This window comes from Dendropsophus ebraccatus, chromosome 12 (assembly GCF_027789765.1).
Source record: "Dendropsophus ebraccatus isolate aDenEbr1 chromosome 12, aDenEbr1.pat, whole genome shotgun sequence".
NCBI lineage: Eukaryota > Metazoa > Chordata > Amphibia > Anura > Hylidae > Dendropsophus > Dendropsophus ebraccatus.
Genome location: NC_091465.1, coordinates 10,570,758 through 10,587,786, shown reverse-complemented (window position 1 = coordinate 10,587,786; position 17,029 = coordinate 10,570,758). Strand labels below are relative to the sequence as shown.

Genomic DNA, 17,029 nt, shown 5'->3' with positions numbered 1-17,029 from the left:
GAGCGCAGTGTGCCAGGCAGCCGCCACTAGAGGTCACAGGCAGCCGCTCCGGGTTTTGCGGCCGTCCCCGATCCCCCGTGCCTGGCTCCGCTCCGGGTTTCGTGCTCCGCCCCCGGCCGCCTGGTTAGAAATAGGAAAATTCAATAATAAAACCCCAGGATCAGGCAAGTTAGATGGCGCATGCGCGGAGCCGACGTCCGAAACCCACATTTTCCTTTACTTGGAAAGTCACCCAAAGCCGCACAAGTGCAGGTAAGAGAGTTCCCGGGGCTGCGGGGCTACCGGGGCGGGAGGGGCAGCGCTGAGCACGGACTAAAGTTCTCCCTTAGGGGACCCTGTCATTGCCGGGGTGCAGGCTGTGCTGGGGGGGATGTGAGGAGTGCAGCTCCGGAGGCATGTGCAGAGTGACAGCTGCTAGAAGACTTCTGCCCAGGTGCCATGGCCGGTGTGTGCCCGGCGGGGATGGGGTCAGCACGAGCAGTCCGGGGGGCCCGGTGCAGCACAATGGGGAGGGGGGCACTTCGGAAAGTGAGTAAAGTGACAGCCGGCTGTCAGTCACCCGGGAGCCGCAGCTGTCAGTGACAGAGAAGTGATCGGCAGCTCGGGATCGGGGGTCCCGGGATGGCCGGGGGTGCGGGGGACACAGGATAGGGGTCCCGGGATGGCTGGGGGTGCGGGGGACACAGGATAGGGGTCCCGGGATGGCTGGGGGTGCGGGGGACACAGGATAGGGGTCCCGGGATGGCTGGGGGTGCGGGGGACACAGGATAGGGGTCCCGGGATGGTCCGGGGTGCGGGGGACACAGGATAGGGGGTCCCGGAATGGCCGGGGGTGCGGGCACTCTCTGGGTCCCGGGATGGCCGGGGGTGCGGGCACAGTGTGGGTCCCGGGATGGCCGGGGGTTCGGGCACTCTCTGGCTCCCGGAATGGCCGGGGGTGCGGGCACAGTGTGGGTCCCGGGATGGCCGGGGGTGCGGCACTCTCTGGGTCCCGGGATGGCCGGGGGTGCGGGCACAGTGTGGCTCCCGGGATGGCCGGGGGTGCGGGCACTCTCTGGCTCCCGGGATGGCCGGGGGTGCGGGCACAGTGTGGCTCCCGGGGTGGCCGGGGGTGCGGGCACAGTGTGGGCTCCCGGGATGGCCGGGGGTGCGGGCACTCTCTGGCTCCCGGGATGGCCGGGGGTGCGGGCACAGTGTGGGCTCCCGGGATGGCCGGGGGTGCGGGCACAGTGTGGGCTCCCGGGATGGTCGGGGGTGCGGGCACTCTCTGGGTTGCTATGGGCGCAGCCTGCAGCCGGGCAGGGAGTGGAGGAGGGCGTCTCTCAGGGGGTGTGTACAGGGTGAGTGTGCAGGGGGGTGAGTGTAACCGTGCATTTTTGGTCAATGTCACACTCCTATTTTTGAGCCCGGGACAGGGAACAGGTGCCCGAGCTGTCACTCACTCCCCGCACTCACACTCACTCACACTTTGGGGCGGTGACTTGTTAAAAAAAGAGATTCTGGAAGCAGGTGGATTCCTCAGATTTTTCTTCTTTTTATGTTTCTGGGGGAAAAGGCTGCAAGTTGTGTGAAGTGCAGTGACTGATGCCAGGAGGGAAGTCACCCCGAGGAGGATCCGGCTGCTGCCTGGGGGGCCCCTGAGCATAGGACCCCAGCAACTGACTCCCCAGTAAGTACCCCAGCCCCCTGCACCCCCCAGCCCCCCCTTAGCCCTGCACCCCCTCTCACACACTAAGGTTCCCAAATTCGTGAGGTTTTTATACTTTTGTACCTGTCTCCCTGTATGGGGTGTGTGACCTGGCCGGGGTGAGTTGTGACCCCCAGAGATTCTCATGATCAGATGTAAGGGGGGGGGGGGGGGGGGGGGGGGGGGGGGGGGGGGGGGGGGCAGGACCTTCTTTCTGGTTTTCTGTTATTATTTGTTTGGAAAGTAACTTTATTTACTGATAGTTTATAAAGTTTTTTCCCCTTAATGTTAAGTGTGTCCACTCTGTAATCTATCTATCTATCTCCTATCTATCTATCTATCTCCTATCTATCTATCTATCTATCTATCTATCTATCTATCTATCTATCTCCTATCTATCTATCTATCTATCTATCTATCTATCTATCTCCTATCTATCTATCTATCTATCTATCTATCTATCTATCTATCTATCTATCTATCTATCTCCTATCCCTATCTATCTATCTATCTATCTATCTATCTATCTATCTATCTATCTATCTATCTATCTATCTCCTATCTATCTATCTCCTATCTATCTATCTATCTCCTATCCCTATCTATCTATCTATCTATCTATCTATCTATCTATCTATCTATCTATCTATCTATCTCCTATCTATCTATCTATCTATCTATCTATCTATCTATCTCATTATAATGACTCTCTATAAGTGTAAGGATTTGAGGACTTTGCAGTCACTATTATTATTTGCTGCCAGTATGTGCGGCTGCCCCCGCGTTCGCCTTCCCAATGTCATCCGGAGACGCCACTTTCTGGGGAATATTGTTGAACCCGGAGTAATCAAGTTTCTGCGATCTTGTGCTTCTCCTGTTTAATTTATTAGACTAGTTATTTATTCTGTTGATGATAATCTGTTGCTGGTTTCCATAGAGATGTCAACGGATCTCTCTCAGAAATCACACTCTGGAGCAGCGGGGCATTTTAAAGGGACGGTTTGGTGTTTGCAGACAGTAGCTGGGAAGTTTTCTGAGGTTTTTTAAGTGGACAATATGTTTAGTTTTATGGCGGGGAGGTTGCACGTTGCGGTGCTGTGCCAAGCCGGGCTTATTATGGCTAACACACACACACACACACACACACTCACACAGTCCGCGCTTTGATCCTCAAGTTGCATCATTATTTAAAATAGATCATTTTTCTCTCCCCCAGCTGAAAATCTCAAAAACCTTTCAAGATCAAAGACTTTGGGGAAGAACTATTGTTTTAAGAGAAGTGAACTTTAAAAACAATCATTTTTCTTTTTTATGAATGAGGTTTCCACGATCCGCTCGTTTTGACCTAAATGAGGAATTTTTTTTAGCAATAAAAACAAAACTGCTCGACTATAATGTTGTTTTATACTAAATCCTTGTGATGTATAAACAGCTTCAAAGCCCCCCGGTCCGTGCTGGGAACGTTCACATCCGGGGGGGGGGGGGGGGTTATTGTGCTATAATCTAAGTTTATAGTGAAACAAGGAACACAATTATGGACTCCATCCGACTCCTGTAAACAGCAGCTAAATGGGTGTGAGTGGGGGGGCAGGAGGTGCCGCAACCTTCACAGGGTCTGAGAGCTTTTATGGTCCATGTGTACTGGTGTATGTTTGTTGTGTACCTTTCTAGTGTATGACAGACTGTGTGTATCTGTGTATACTATTTTATGTTTGCATATCTATCTGTTTGTACTTGTTGTACATGTTTTAGTTTAGTTGTGTTAAGTTGTCTGTGTGTTTGTGTCTATATGGTGTGGTGGACAGTGCCTCTGGTGTGTTTCAGAGTTCATAAATATCTATGTGTTGTATATATGTGTATTTCACTATGTGTGTATGTTGTGTGCTACTTTGTGTGTATGTGAGTGTAACTGTGTGTCTATCTACCATGTGTTTCAGTGTGTATGTGACTATGTTGTGTGGTTTAGGGTGTGTGTGAGGTTATGTGCATATGTGTGTCTATGTTGTGTGTGTACCTGTGTGTCTATCTGCTGTGTGTCTGTGTTGTGTTTGTGTACCTGTGTGTCTATCTGCTATGTGTGTGTGTGTGTACCTGTTTGTCTATCTCCTATGTGTCTATGGTGTGCGTGTACCTGTGTACCTGTACCTTATTTCTTAATGTGTGTGAGATAATGTTTTTGTGTGTCTGTGTGTTAGGTGTCTGTGTTGTTCTTGGTGAGTGTCTGTATGTCTGTGTATTGTGGAGTGTATGTGTAGGTGTACATTTGTGTCTATGTTGCACCTGTGCGTCCATGTATTTGTGTAGTAGTATGTATACATCGTTGTCGCTGTATGTTTCTATGTGTGTACATGCCTACATGCTTCTTTACCTTCGTCCCTTAAACCAACCGAAATCTAAAGTTTACTACAATAAAGGGTTCTGTGCATTGTTCTAAACTTCATTAGGCAACGCTGTTGTACGTCTGGGCCACTGCAGATCATTTTATTATTTTTTGTCTCCAATAAAACATAAATCACAGTCGATGTGTAAACCTACAATTAGCTGTGGCCTCAATATCCAGAACTAGGAACACAACCATATCCCCTACCGGCCGGGATCCCTCCGCAAGGTCCATTGCTTTCTCTTCTTCTTCTTCGTATCTTTACCAGCACTTTGTTACCATGTGGCGGTGTGTGTTATTTGTGCGTCTTTCTCCTTTTAATGATGCATTTTGTTTGTGTTTGTTTGCGTAATTTGGTTCCGACGCAGAAACGACTGTGACAACTTAAATAAAAAACAAAAAGGCTGTACAGCTTTAAACTCAGGAGTTTGCATATTCTCCTCGGATCTCTCCCCTTTGCTAATTATTGTGTTGTTTTCAGAGCAAATATGTCATATCCATGGCGACCAGGCAGGTTTATTGTCTTTGTGAAGGAATAGCTCACATAAGTAATTAATGACTTCTTTTTTTTTTTTTTTTTTTCCTCCTCTCTGGCTTAGGTTAAACAGATCATTCAGGGAAAGTCATATCTCCCCCCTCCTGTTTTTTCTTTTTTTTTCTTTTTTATAACGCGGTGACACAAGAAAATTAGTTAGAACAAGACAATACTTTAGAGGCAAAGTCGACGGCTTATTTTATTATTTATTTATTTTTATTTTTTTTAAAGCTGTAGTGTCATCTTTCAGACAGACGAGGTTGTCATCCTTACACTGTTAGCAATTTGGTTTGTGGTGCAGGAAATCCCTGTAAGCAGAAGTGTTCAGTTGTAGAACAGAATTGAGGCGGCAGCATCCTGAAGGAATTTACAGTGAAATCCTCCCCATGGAACTTAGAACATCGAGGCTTCTTCTTCATCTCTTTTTTTTTTTTTTTTCTCTCTCTTTTTTGCAGCCGTGTTCATTTTAGCAGCTTTTAATTGAAATGTTTACAAGACAGGGGGCTAGAGTACAGTCAGCGGTAGGTGTAAGCGTCTGTTGTAACGGTACAGCAGCCCCTCCTATAGGAACGTGGGGTTATTTCCAGAGGACGTTGGGGGATTAGGGCCGAAAACTTTTTGAAGGGTTTGTCTCGGTGACTTCCAGTGCTCCGTATGTGAAATGACTGTGCTAGCAGCCGCTTCTTTATTAAAACCCTTAATCTTTTATCTAGCTAACCCAGCTATCCATATGGACGGTTTAGTGGGATTAGCAATTTGTGTTTGTGTTCCCTTTATTTAGAAGCCAAGCTCTTCTTTACAGAGATCCTCCGGCCAAAGCGGTTCTCCCCGGCACCTCATCTGAGGAATTTTGTGGTCAATATATGAACTGTACAAACTATGGGCCGGATCGCTATCTGACAATGTACTTGTTCCTTGCTGTCCCATCTGTCACTAATCTGTACTCCCCCACTCACACACATTCAATATGATTGCGCGTTCCCCCATATGTAATTTATCGGAGACCACAAGTGGTGTTGCTCCTGTCTGGCTGAAATGGTCAAGTGCAGAACACAGCATTGCTGGTGATTGAGCCTTTTACTGCTTGATATCTTCCTCAGAAGAGCTCGGTATACGAGTCCGGCAATGTGAGCAGCTTTGCCATCATCTTTTCTTTTTTTTTTTTTTATCTGCGTCGACGGAACCTGGCCACTTTACATTGACACTCATCCGTCCTGTTCAATAAAAGCAGTCGAGTTACACGCGTGTTAATACCCATTACGTGAAACTCACCCGTCTATATATTTTAAGCTGCGTCCTGTTATAATTTGATGATTTATTATATTTTTAGGTCCTGGTATTTAGGAACGAGTCAGAATAGTTCAGGCCTTTATCGTCTTTCATCTGAATTTCGAGTCTTTGTCTTAAACAGCGGTGAGATGCATAAAAGATAAAGTTTACTTGCGTCAAATGACTGTTCTTTATACCCCCAATATTTTACCTCTGCATTCCCGCTCTTATAGAGGCAGAGCTGCCATGTGCTAGGTAAGGCAGCCTGGCAGCCAGGTTAACCCTCCGACAGAATACTGCAGCTTAAATGAAAGCAAGAATAAGAGAGAGAGAGAACATCGTAAATTTTGCTAAAATTAATCAGCCGTTTAAGGGCTTCCCATTAACAAGGTTTTCTAGGCAGGCTGCCTCCTCGCGTCCCCGGTCAAAGTCCGGGAGGGGGATGAGAAATTTGAAGAGGAATAATAAAAACAAAAGAAAGGGTGGAATTATAGAATATAAATCCTCAAGTGTCCTTGATCCATATTGTCAGATTTTTTTTTCCTTTTTTTTTTTTTTTTGGTCTGATTTGTCCTGTGTGCCTTTGACAGAATAGGCACGTAGAGAAGAGAGCGACAGAGAGAGAGGGAAGGAGCGCGACGTGACGGTCCTTTGGAGCTCATTATCATTCTTAATAAGTCTTAAGGAATAAAGAGGAGCATTGAGTATAAATGCCGGGTAATCCTAACACTCCTCAAGGTGAGAGGAGTCTTAAGGACAAATAGGAAAGAAGGCAGAGGAGAAGGAAATAACAGTGGCCCTAAAAAAGCTGTCAGGAAGGACCACGAAAGAGGCTCGAGCCAAAGTTGCTTCTCTTTTCCCTAGGAATAGATGAATGTCGATCAAAGGGGTGGAAGATTTCTTTGAGGAAGGAGAAAGCACTTAACAGTTTCATTAGAAAAATGAGATGGTTACGCTAGTCTCTTGTCGAAAGCCTTTATCCTCGCTGGTCACGGGAAGGAGACTGTAGACCTGAGTGATGCTCTGCTGTACTCGCCTCATACTGGCTGATGTGGGAAGGGGGGGGGGGGGGGTGCCTTTCTTCTATATTTCTGCCCCAAACCTGTCATTCTTTATATCTCGGGGCCCCCCCTGTGTTCTGTCAGTAATTCCTGGTTCAAGTCCTGGTCCCCAAACAAATTCCTGTACGGTGTAATTCCTGCTCACGTCTCTGTTCTCTCATCTTACAGCTCCGAATCCTGGTTTCCCCCAAATGTCCTTTCTATCACTTTACCCTTTTAACTAATAATCTTCATTTTTCTTTACACCTGCGTTGCAGCTCTTTCAGCTTCGATTTCTGTCAGAAAATAAAAAGAGAAGGCCCAGTGGGCCAGTATTTATCGTGTCTATAAACAGAGTTTATCTACACCAGGATGGTATTGTTAGCACTAGCAGTGGTCTTTTTAGACTCCTTCTTCTTTTTTCACAATTACCTGTATGGACCAGTTTTAGTTTTGCTTCGGATTCCCAAAGGAGAATTCTTTAATATGCTATAGGGGTGCGAAAAAGTCAAGACAATGTTCCACATGTATGCTCAATAATAAGTGTACATAATGTATTGGTAGATGCCACCAGTTGGACTGTTGATCTAGGCCAGGGATGGAAAACCTTTAGTCCTCCAGCTTTGGCAAAATTACAATTTCCATCATGCCTTGACAGCCAAAGCTTTAGCTTTGGCTGTCCAGGCGTGATAGGAATTGTAGTTTTGCAACAGCTGAAGGTTCCCCATCCCTAATCTAGGCAACAGAATCCCTATGAGATGATGATGACTGGCAAAATTCCATTGCACCTATGAAGCATGTAAGGTGATGACGCACCATCAATTGTAGTTGGGTGAGCTGTTCCTTCCATGTACCCCATACACATGTATGTTTGGCTTGACCAGCATGCAGGGTATGCTGAAATTGCGCATGCCCAGTTTTTGCCATTTTTGCATCTGTATTATGACAACTGTGACTGGTCTGATGACCTGAACATGACCGTGTTAGAAGGTCATCAAGTTCGTTTGACATTAGTTTAATGTTCATGTCCACCTTCATAATGAATCCCTTGATCAGTCAAAAATTGAATTCAGTTAGTGGAACTAAAGTTTGTGTTCTGGTTTTATTGGACAACTTTTTACCTCTCCAGAGAGTCTCTGGGTTGTGGGCAATGACTTGTGGTGTATGTTAGTAAAGATAGGGGTGACATGTAATGTGAAGAATGAGGGTGTAATACAGACCACGCTGACAGCACATGGTGTTGGTACGAGACCCCTGTAACCTGACACAACAAAATCATGAGATCACACTCAGGCGTGTATAATGGCATTGTTACTTTTCCAACTATTGCTGCCAGTAGTTGCAGTACATTATTCATATATAAAGCCTGTAGAAAGCTCACTTACAGCTTCTGAATGTAAGTTACTATGCAGAAATACATGTGTTATAATCCTAACTAGTGTTGAGCTGTTCTATTTGGGTTTGGCAATGTTCTCCGAACTAAAATGCTTGGCGTTTGACTCCCCACAGCTGGAGAAGTTGGATGCCACCTTAGAGTCCTGGAAAACATGGATACAGTCATAGGCCATAGGTTATATCCATGTTTTCCTGGCAACCCTAGGGCGACATCCAACTTCTGTAGACGCTAGAGCATTTGGGTTTGCTCAACACTCAACCTAACATGACTGGGACAAGGTCGGATTGGTAGTAAAATAATTTGCAGAGTATTTAAAGATCAGATATTTTGAGCATGAACGGAGGTTTCTAAAATTTCTAGTGATATACGCCAGGGTTGTCAAACTCACAGTCCTCCAGCTGTTGCAAAATTCCCATCATGCCTGGATAGAGTTAATGCTTTGGCTGTCCAGGCTTGTAAACCCCACTGAGGGCATTACAAGTCTAGAGATTATAGTGGTAACAGGTTCGTGACAGCTTGGCCAGATCTCTTGTTGGACCAATTCCGATGAGGTTTGATGGAACCCATTGACTTATAATGGAATCCATTGCAGATCTAGTACTTTTCGATGGTGCTGAAAACTGTTCTGTGAAAAATACCAGATATCCCCAAGGGGATTAAATACAATTTCTTGTCACCGGATTCCGTTCATATATATAAGAATTAGAGATGAGCGAACCTGGAGCATGCTCGAGTCGATCCAAACCCGAACTTTCGGCATTTGATTAGCGGTGGCTGCTGAGATTGGATAAAGCCCTAAGGCTATGTGGAAAACATGGATATAGTCATTGGCTGTATCCATGTTTTCCAGACAACCTTAGGGCTTAATCCAAGTTCAGCAGCCGCCACTAATCAAATGCTGATCGTTTGGGTTCGGATGGACTCGAACCTGGACCCGGTTCTCTCATCTCTAATAAGAATCCATGTCGGTGTACCTCACCATGAACTTGACTTTGGTCATTTATTTTCTTTTTTGTAGTTTTTAATGTTTGGTCTTATAAAACTGTTCACATTTTATAGTTTGTTGACTTAGGCTGGGTTCACACTGCGTTTTTGCAATCCGTTTAACTTATATGTTTTATGGAAAAATGGATTCAAAAACAGATCCAATTGTGCGCATTCGTTTAGATCTGTTTTTCCATTGGCTTCCATAAAAAAAAAAAATGGATTGTAACGAATGCGTTTTTTATAACGGACACAAAAGTAGTGTTAACTAAGTTTTTCTGTCCGTTAAAAGTAACCGATTAAAAACGGATATGTTGAATGGATTGCAAAAACGCAGTGTGAACCCATATATATTGGAAGCTGTACACCCAGTGTTGAGTTGCAGAAAAAATACATCATACATGCATGTCTTAAATTTTGTTGGTGACATTTGCACCTGATACATAAAAAGGTGCACTCTTCATAAAATGGGGACTTTTTAGTCCTTCCTAGGCCGTGTAATCTATACCTGTTATGAGAGGGTGTGAATATTTATTCGGGGGGATTTAAAAGGCAATTCCCACTAGTTTATGAGCAGAAGAGTCAAGTTTTGCCATTGGTCGATGTGCATAAGGAGGGAGTGTGGGCAGCATCTTTACAGCAGATTATTACTTGAGACAAAATGTGTTGAATTATAACAAAAAAAATTGTACCTGCTTGTACCACGTGAAAATTACATGTTCTGAGTTTATAATAGGCTAAAAAATCAAAAATCTATTAAGAAATGTGCACTTTAAGATTGATGTATGAATGAATGACTTCTTAGGGGATCAATATGGTTGAGATGCTTTCGTATTGGTTGAAACTGTATTTGATGGACCTGATGAAGAAGGAAGCATCTCTCTTGAAATGTGAAATGCGTTGGTTGATATAATAAAATTTGTCTTTTTTTTTTTTTTTGGTCCACCCTTTGTTAACATCCCAGTCGGTCGATTATTATTATGGGTTTGCACCAACTGGAGACATGGTGTTTGTGTGCGCTTACTGATCGCCTCTTATCTTTTGATTCAGAACCTTATTTGAGTTATGTTTGGTGTGAAGTTGTTCACCTTAGGGTGCCTTTCCACAGAGAGATTTATCTGACAGATTCTTGAAGCCAAAGCCAGGAATTGATTTGAAAAAAGGAGAAATCTCAGTCTTTTCTTTATGACCTGTTCTCTGTTTATAGTCTGTTCCTGGCTTTGGCTTCAATAATCTGTCAGATAAATCTCTCTGTGTAAAGGCAGCCTTAGTGTTCTAACTCTCAGTAAGCCACAGCAGCTTCATTCTGCATTACTAGTTTTGTTAGGAAAGAACTCACGTATGTTCTTTACGATCAGACAACGATAACGTAACATTGCGCGTTGCTAATGGTAACACTTGACCCATGTGCCGTTGATCCGCTGCGCAACCATTTTGGATAATTTCAGGAGGCAGAGCTGTCATCTAGAAATTTGCATTGTGCATTTAATGTAGCAGCTAGTTTTCCTAATGAAATTATCACAAGTGGATGGGAATAGTGTAGGCCCCTCTTCAGGGAAGCGCGTCACACGGCACTAATTTCATAGCAATATTCATGAGAGAGCCATTTCATAGATTGGCCGAGCAGATGCTTTTACTCAAAAATATTCTACGTTCCCTGATTCTCTTCAGCAGCTGGTTTGGAAGGGATAGTGCCCCCCCCCCTTCTTTTAGAGTTGGGGGCTCCTGACAGTAGCACAGGACTGGGGGGGTCTCCGGAGGGACGCGCATTCAGGGCTCCAGAAAGATGAAATGTGGTAAGTTTATGAAAGTGTGTATTAAACGCCGTCCTGGGTCTCTAATTTCACTGCAGTATGCCAAAACACTGAGTTTCTTATTTCAGTTAGTGTGATCTTCAGGGAGGTTAATTTCCATGACGAACTGCAGGCCACGCGCTTAAAGGATTTATCTAATTAGAATGACACTTTCCCCCCCTTCCCTTTTTGGAGAAATATAAAGGGCTAGAAGGGATATTTAAAGAGTGGCGGGAGCAACGTCCGCTCACATCTGGCTCCGACCGGCCTCTGTAATGTAATACTAAACAAGCCACTAAGTTCTCAGGTATATCATTGCTCTGCTTTAAATATTAGTTTTCCAGCCCGTACGAATTTATCATTTTGTCTATTTTACAATGGGGGAAATACCAGTACGTCAGCTAATAGTTTATGTCCTGCTATAAGATGTATGGCAAAGGTTCAGTGCATTAGTGTTTCAGAGATAATCCTCCCCGTTAGCTAAAGATGGCAGCACAGTTCTTCAAATGCTTGCTATCATACCCATCACCTCTTGCCCGTGTATGCTCAACTCCTGTGAATGTGCATGTGTTTTCATTGAAAAGTAAGTGGATAAGACACTTCTAGGCAATGGTCACACCGTGTAAAAGAAAAGAACAGGCGTCCTTTTTTTGTTAATTTTTTAAAATAACAAACGCAGTTACCAAATTATAATTGAAGTAAAGGGAATGATGGCCGCCCAACGCAGATTTATTAAAGGAGAAGTCCGGCGAAAGTATTGTATTGCCTCCCAAAAGTTATACAAATCACCAATATACACTTACGAGAAATGCTTATAAAGTGCTTTCTTCCCTGCACTTACTACTGCATCAAGGCTTCACTTCCTGGATAACATAGTGATGTCACTTCCTGGATAACATGGCAATATCACTTCCTGGATAACATGGTGATGTCACGACCCGACTCCCAGAGCTGTGCGGCTGTGGCTGCTGGAGAGGATGATGGCAGAGGGATGCTCAGTGTCCCTCCAGTGCCCTGTGTCCCGCAGTGTCCCCCTGCCATCATCCTCTTCAGCAGCCACAGCCCACACAGCTCTGGGAGTCGGGTCCTGACATCACCATTTTATCCAGGAAGTGACATCACCATGGTATCCAGGAAGTGACATCACTATGTTATCCAGGAAGTGAAACCTTGATGCAGTAGTAAGTGCAGGGGAAAACTGTATAAGCATTTCCCGTAATTAGTGTATATTGGAGATTTGTATAACACTTGTATCTCCTTTAATGGATGTAAAATCTAGTCTGGTGTAAATTGCCACCAGTGTACACCAGTCTAGATTTTACACCCTTTCATAAGTCCCACCATAGTGTATTGAATAATGGACATTGTTTAGACAGACCTTATTTTGCAACCAATAGGTGTTTTACGTTAGTTCAATTTAGTTCAAATCCTATTTTTTTTTTCACCGTCCTTTCACTGTCTTTACTAGAGATGAGCGAACCGGGTTCGGGTTTGAGTCGATCCGATCCCGATCGTTCGGTATTTAATTAGCTGGGGCAGCTGAACTTGGATAAAGCCCTAAGGTTGTCTGGAAAACATGGATACAGCCAATGACTATATCTATGTTTTCCACATATCCTTAGGGCTTTATCCAAGTTCAGCAGCCACCGCTAATCAAATGCTGAAAGTTTGGGTTCGGATCGACTCGAGCATGCTCCAGGTTCGCTCATCTCTAGTCTTTACTACTAAATTCAATGGACCTTCAAATAAGAATTACACCCAAAAGGACCTGAAGTAGAATAATGTTCCAATAGCCGTCATTGTAATGATGGGTGTCAAAAACGTGAAATGACGACATCATTTGGTACTTAAAATAATAGACGTAATTTTGAGGAAAATAAATAAAATGGACAGGAAAAAATCTAGTGTGAAAATAGCCCTAGACTGCTCTGGCTTATCTTTCTAATAACAAAAGGACCCAGCAATTAAAATTCAACCTCCTAATTCTCCTCTCCTCTCACTGTCATCACATGAAAGTCTAGAGGCCACCATACACATTATCTGGTGCAACTGAAATCGTCAGGTTCGGCCAACATTTATTTGATGTGCATAGCCACCTTTATTCACGTTCTAGGCCCAGTTCACATCTTCATCATACATTAGGAGCCTCTATTGCAGGTCCCCTCACAGATCCTATGTTGTATGCCTTGTTGCTTTACCAAGAAAAATGCTGGAGACTGAAACCGACAGACTCGTAGGTTAATGGCACCGCCAGTGTCTGGCATGCAGCAGATCAGCCTGTTTTTTAAAATGTTGAAAGGAGAAAAAAAAACTATGCAAACAAGGCCTTAGTCCAGAACATCCTTTGTTGTAGCCTAGAGCAGATCCCTAAGATTCTCTCCAGTTCAGAGACTTTTAACCATGAGTCCCTGATGTCTTCTGTTCCTCACTGTTGGTTTGATGTCTTTAGGTACGTGATCATTCTGTTGTTTCTCTAATGAGGTTTTTCATGGACTAATTTCCCGCTGGCCGACAGGGGGCTTGTGCTTATACAGAGAATCAGAGCTTCAGTGTAAAGCATGGAAGGTGGTGCAAAGCGACCATTCATGAGAAAAGACGTTGTTTTGGCGCTTGCTCCATGTCTAGACAGAACCAGTATAAATAATAATCCAGCTCTTCTGTTAACTGGTAAGTAGAGATAAGAGCAACTCAAGCATGCTGTGGTCCGTCCAAGCGCATGGCGTTTTATTACCGGTGGCTAAAGACGTTGGATGCGGCCCTAAGACTGCCTGGAAACATGGATAATCCATAAGTCATGCTGTATCCATGTTTTCCAGGACTTTCTAGGTCTGCAGTCCCCTCCTCCAGACTCCTTTCTCTTCCCCTCCTCCAGACTCTTCTGTTCCCCTCCTCCGGACTCCTCTCTTCTCCTCCTCCGGACTCCTCTCTTCCCCTCCTCCGGACTCATCTCTTGCCCTCCTCCAGACTCCTCTCTTCCCCTCCTCCAGACTCCTCTCTTCCCCTCCTCCAGACTCCTCTCTTCCCCTCCTCCAGACTCCTTTCTCTTCCCCTCCTCCAGACTCTTCTTTTCCCCTCCTCCAGACTCTTCACTTGTCCCCTTCTAGACTCCTGTCTTCCTTCCTCCTAAACTCCTCTTCACCTCCTCCAGACTCTTCTCTTCCCCTCCAGACTCCTCTCTTCCCCTCCTCCAGACTCCTCTCTTCCCCTCCTCCAGACTCCTCTCTTCCCCACCTCCAGACTCCTCTCTTCCCCACCTCCTGAATCCTCTCTTCCCCTCTTCCAGAATCCTCTCTTCCCCTCTTCCAGACTCCTCTCTTCCCCTCTTCCAGACTCCTCTCTTCCCCTCTTCCAGACTCCTCTCTTCTCCTCTTCCAGACTCCTCTTTTCTCCTCCAGACTCCTCTCTTCCCCTCCTCCAGACTCATCTCTTCCTTTTATCCAGTCTCCTCTCTCCTCCTCCAGACTCCTCTCTCCTCCTTCAGACTCCTCTCTTCCCCTCCTCGTCTAGATTCCTCTCTTCCCCTCCTCGTCTAGATTCCTCTCTTCCCCTCCAGATTCCTCTCTTCCCCTCCAGATTCCTCTCTTCCCCTCCAGATTCCTCTCTTCCCCTCCAGACTCTTCTCTTCCCCTCCAGACTCTTCTCTTCCTCTCCAGACTCTTCTCTTCCCCTCCTCCAGACTCCTCTCTTCCCCTCCTCCAGACTCCTCGCCCCTCCTTCTCTAGATTCCTCTCTCCTCCTCCAGACTCCTCGCCCCTCCTTGTCTAGATTCCTCTCTTCCCCTGCAGACTCTCCTGACAGCAGCTTATCTTCCTTGATTCGAGAGGCCCTCATACACATCAGATGGTTGCCTGGTCCTGCTGGTTCTGCCAGCATATATCTAATGGGTATGGTATTTGGGGACGTAGTAATGACAGGACAGTGTTTTTATGTATTTCCTCCTAGTCCGTCCCAAACATAAAATAACTGGTAACCGGAAATGCTATATTGCAAAATATATGCAACTATAATTTTAAGGTTAGTGTCTCTTTAAGCTGTCGCCCTCCAGCATGCTCAGTATCTGCATAGTTCCAAGTTGCATAAGAATTTTGCAATTCTTTGAGAAGTTCTTAAAACCAATTGTAATCACACAGCAGAGGAGGCAACGCACAGCGGCCTGGCTGACTTTTACTAAGATTAGGTGCTAAGAGACCACGTTTATATAAGATAGTCAGGGCTCAGGGTCCGACTCCTGTTACATCCATGAGAAGCTAAGATTACATCCGCAGATCAGAGGCCTGGGGAAGACGTTATCCTCCAGATCAGCTTGCATGACTTTTAGTAAAATTAGGTGCTAAGAAATGGCATTTATGTAACTTGGGGCTCAGGCTCCGGTTTCACGGGTTGGTAGATGTCTCGTCGACTCGAGCAGTAAAGTTTTAGAAAGAACAATAAAATAAGGAGGAAACGGTAACAGCCCAAGCGCGAATGACACGGATAATACACTTATTATATTTTAATGTGCGTCATCTCTCAGATAATACTGTCATTACTGAATTCAATATACATAGGTAATATATGCCGGTGGCTGACAAGTGTCAGAGTGCCAGGGAAAACTGGGTGCTGGAGATGTGATGTCTGGATGGAAACTACAATCCCCATCATGCATGGACAGCTAAAGCCTTTTACAGTCAAATGCTGGCAAGGCATGATGGGATTTGTAGTTTCGCAAAACTACCACTCCCATCATGTCCTGTCAGCCCTTGGTGGGGGTTGTAGTTTAGAAAAAGCTGCAGGCCAAGATTGTAATAAAACGGGAAACCTCAAATGCTTCAGGGTTTGATAGGAGTTGTAGTTTTGGCACAGCTAGAGAGCTTTAGGTAAGGGCAGGGGGAGGAAAGCTTGGCTCTTCAGCTGTTGCAAGACTACAAAGCTTTAGCTTTGGCAGTCCAGACATGATGGGAGTTGTAGTTTTGCAACAGCTTGAGAGCCAAGGTACCCTACTTCTGGGTTAGGGTGTATCTTGGTAAAAAAATGACCTTGCCACCAGGATCTCTGGTACATCTGTTTTAGAAACAGCACCACCCTTGTCCTGTTGCAATTCAGCTCCATTTACTTGAATGGTATTTAGCTCCATAACCTCACACCCAAGATGGGAAAAATAGTGATGCTGTTTCTGGAGAAAAGCGGCCATGTTTTTCTGAGCCTGGACAACCCCTTTAAAGAGGTTCTCCAGCGCTACAAAACATGGCCACTTTTGCCCCTCTTTTGTCTCCAGATTGAGTGGGGTTTGAAACTCAGTTCCATTGAAGTAAATGTGGCCATGTTTTTGTAGCACTGGATAACCACTTTAAGGAAACCAACTCACCAGTGACTACTTTCCTCCCTCAGTTTTGCTGACACATATACTTAAAGGGGTTCTTCGGCCTGGGGGTATTTTTAAGCTATGAAACCGGGGAGGTAAGTGACCTCCGCCATCCATAACCACCCCCTCCTCAGCCATAGCTCAAAAATACCCCCGGGCCGGAGTACCCCTTTAACACTGTAGATGTGTGACTACTTATTACTGTGTATCTGAGCACTTTCCATAAGGTTTATCCTGGTGGAATATATTCACTTTCTGCAGCTGTTCTGTCAGTGACAAAATAGTATCAGATTAAAGCCGCCGGGTGATTGACAGAGTTAGGTTTTCATAGCCTTGACGTCTTCGTTTTTACTTTGCTGGGGACCCTGTGTATTGCAGCAGAGATTGTGTCATATTATAGTAAATAGCTCAGGGATTATGTAGACCCCATGTCGGCCTGTGCTCAGAGGGCAGCTTGCTCCCACGCAGGTTGCAGATCCTGATGTAAGCATATCCGCACACCTTGTTGTCCCAGGCCTTGGCAGAAGTCAGCCAGCAGTGGTGACTAGGCCATGGTACTGAAACTGAGAAGGTGAGGCATTAGGAGATCATGTGAGGTCATGTC

General features: G+C 45.2%; 1 protein-coding gene across 5 annotated transcripts in view; it reads left to right on the top strand.

Moving 5' to 3' along the window:
- Positions 1–17,029, top strand: part of CASZ1 (castor zinc finger 1) — a 423,312-nt gene that overhangs the window by 229,422 nt on the left and 176,861 nt on the right. For 2 of the 5 annotated variants that reach the window (XM_069948110.1, XM_069948104.1), the window contains exon 1: positions 1,380–1,669. The exons of 1 other annotated variant lie outside the window; for it this stretch is intronic. The gene's annotated coding sequence lies outside the window, so the exon portion shown is untranslated. Of the gene's footprint in view, positions 1–143; positions 253–1,379; positions 1,670–17,029 lie in introns of those variants that run through there. 2 more of the 5 variants (XM_069948107.1, XM_069948109.1) reach the window with 2 other exon arrangements.